The 3,079-nt window shown below is 48.8% G+C and overlaps 1 long non-coding RNA gene across 1 annotated transcript; it reads right to left on the reverse strand.

Moving 5' to 3' along the window:
• Positions 1–1,770: 1,770 nt before the first annotated feature.
• On the reverse strand, positions 1,771–2,819 carry LOC138957845 (uncharacterized). The gene is made up of 2 exons (XR_011453203.1): positions 2,490–2,819; positions 1,771–2,211 (listed from the first exon to the last, which is right to left on the reverse strand). It is a non-coding gene; the product is annotated as an uncharacterized lncRNA (long non-coding RNA).
• Positions 2,820–3,079: the final 260 nt, after the last annotated feature.

Consider the following 3,079-nt stretch of genomic DNA (forward strand, 5'->3'; position numbering starts at 1 on the left):
TAACGGGGGGATTGCCGTGTTCTGTGTGAGACGGTGAGGCGTGTATCGTTTCTAACGGAGGGATTGCCGTGTTCTGTGTGAGACGGTGATGCGTGTATCGTTTCTAACGCAGGGATTGCCGTGTTCTGTGTGAGACGGTGAGGCGTGTATCGTTTCTAACGCAGGGATTGCCGTGTTCTGTGTGAGACGGTGATGCGTGTATCGTTTCTAACGCAGGGATTGCCGTGTTCTGTGTGAGACCGTGAGGCGTGTATCGTTTTTAACGGAGGGATTGCCGTATTCTGTGTGACACGGTGAGAGGCGTGTATCGTTTCTAACGGAGGGATTGCCGTATTCTGTGTGAGACGGTGAGGCGTGTATCGTTTCTAACGGAGGGATTGCCGTGTTCTGTGTGAGACGGTGAGGCGTGTATCGTTTCTAACGGAGGGATTGCCGTATTCTGTGTGAGACGGTGAGGCGTGTATCGTTTCTAACGGAGGGATTGCCGTGTTCTGTGTGAGACGGTGATGCGTGTATCGTTTCTAACGGAGGGATTGCCGTATTCTGTGTGAGACGGTGATGCTTGTATCGTTTCTAACGGAGGGATTGCCGTGTTCTGTGTGAGACGGTGAGGCGTGTATCGTTTCTAACGGAGGGATTGCCGTGTTCTGTGTGAGACGGTGAGGCGTGTATCGTTTCTAACGCAGGGATTGCCGTGTTCTGTGTGAGACGGTGATGCGTGTATCGTTTCTAACGGAGGGATTGCCGTGTTCTGTGTGAGACGGTGAGGCGTGTATCGTTTCTAACGGAGGGATTGCCGTGTTCTGTGTGAGACGGTGAGGCGTGTATCGTTTCTAACGGAGGGATTGCCGTGTTCTGTGTGAGACGGTGAGAGGCGTGTATCGTTTCTAACGGAGGGATTGCCGTGTTCTGTGTGAGACGGTGAGGCGTGTATCGTTTCTAACGGAGGGATTGCCGTGTTCTGTGTGAGACGGTGAGGCGTGTATCGTTTCTAACGGAGGGATTGCCGTGTTCTGTGTGAGACGGTGAGGCGTGTATCGTTTCTAACGGAGGGATTGCCGTGTTCTGTGTGAGACGGTGAGGCGTGTATCGTTTCTAACTGAGGGATTGCCGTGTTCTGTGTGAGACGGTGATGCGTGTATCGTTTCTAACGGAGGGATTGCCGTGTTCTGTGTGAGACGGTGAGAGGCGTGTATCGTTTCTGCCGGAGGGATTGCCGTGTTCTGTGTGAGACGGTGAGGCGTGTATCGTTTGTAACGGAGGGATTGCCGTGTTCTGTGTGAGACGGTGAGGCGTGTATCGTTTCTAACGGAGGGATTGCCGTATTCTGTGTGAGACGGTGAGGCGTGTATCGTTTCTAACGGAGGGATTGCCGTGTTCTGTGTGAGACGGTGAGGCGTGTATCGTTTCTAACGGAGGGATTGCCGTGTTCTGTGTGAGACGGTGAGGCGTGTATCGTTTCTAACGGAGGGATTGCCGTGTTCTGTGTGAGACGGTGAGGCGTGTATCGTTTCTAACGGAGGGATTGCCGTGTTCTGTGTGAGACGGTGAGGCGTGTATCGTTTCTAACGGAGGGATTGCCGTGTTCTGTGTGAGACGGTGAGTGTTATGGAGTGGTATAGCCCGGTTTTTAGACAATCATAAATGTCTCTACACCACTCTATAAGTTTAGTATTTGTTTACAGACTTGAATGTAATCTGAATAGTTGTCCGCTACCGTAGCTTACAAGGCACAAGCGCACACGCACTCACACACGCAAAAACCTGGTGTTAAATGGATCTTGACACTGCCAAGACTAATTATTATTAGTTTACAAAGCTTTTTACATCACAAAATCATTTCCGGGCTTCGACCAGTACTCTAGGCCGACAACACCGCAAGAAACTCTACAGTCCAAGACGCAGACACCTTTTGGCTCAAACAAAGCAGCTTAACAGGTAAGACGAATAGATATTCTACTGTACGTTACCCCACTGCCATCTTTCGGCCCTCAAGATGTTGGTATGGCTGTAAGTCCTTCAGACGACTGACAAGGGTGCACCAGTCCTCACGACACCGCAACCATTGCTTGACGTAGTCCTTGATCCTTCCAGTCCGTCTCGGCGGCTAACTGTAGAACTCTGCCAGCTCTCCATGCCATGGTCATGTACACCAAGCCGCAGTCACCAGTTCAGTTCAGCCTCCGTCGATGAAACCCTCCAGTTGGAACACTGTAAAGTTTATAGTCCATAAATCAACTTGTCTTTAGTTTCTTTCACTCGCACAATAAAAATACTCACTCGTCCAACATATTAAGCTGCATGAGCCAATATAATTATTTACACGTTAATTCCTGTTTTCTAAAGCCAAGAAAACGTTACGTAAAACCCTCACATGTTTAAGCAGTGTAGCACAATAGCTTAGGCCTACACAATAACGTTAAACACAGAAACAGTCACTCTTCACATACGACAACATGACATGAAAATATAACCGGTTTCAAACATACCTCAAAAGAGTGTAAAGCCAACATTTAGTACAGTCGCCGGCCTGGCATGAATATGAAAATGGAAGATATCATGTAAGCTGATAGGGAAAGTTCGTCAGTCTTCATCCTTCTTCAGTCAGATACCTAAAACAGGAGCCCGTCTGCTAAAGTGTTACGAAAAACATGAGTCGAGCTTGGCTCCTTGACGGCGACTGATTTTACAAAGTCGTTCTTGCTATGACATTGCCAGTGAGCTGTCGCCTGCATTACTTGCATGTGAAAAACCTTGTCAGTTACACAAACGTTCAACTGCGGTCACCGTGACGGTATGCAGCCTATAGCCCTTTCCAATGTCTGACCATCGCTATAGTCTATTCTATTTACAACAATACACATTACCAAAAATACGAGTAAACCGCTTCGTAACAGTGAGGCGTGTATCGTTTCTAACGGAGGGATTGCCGTATTCTGTGTGAGACGGTGAGGCGTGTATCGTTTCTAACGGAGGGATTGCCGTGTTCTGTGTGAGACGGTGAGGCGTGTATCGTTTCTAACGGAGGGATTGCCGTGTTCTGTGTGAGACGGTGAGGCGTGTATCGTTTCTCACAGCC

Source organism: Littorina saxatilis, unplaced genomic scaffold (genome assembly GCF_037325665.1).
Source record: "Littorina saxatilis isolate snail1 unplaced genomic scaffold, US_GU_Lsax_2.0 scaffold_763, whole genome shotgun sequence".
Taxonomy (NCBI): domain Eukaryota; kingdom Metazoa; phylum Mollusca; class Gastropoda; order Littorinimorpha; family Littorinidae; genus Littorina; species Littorina saxatilis.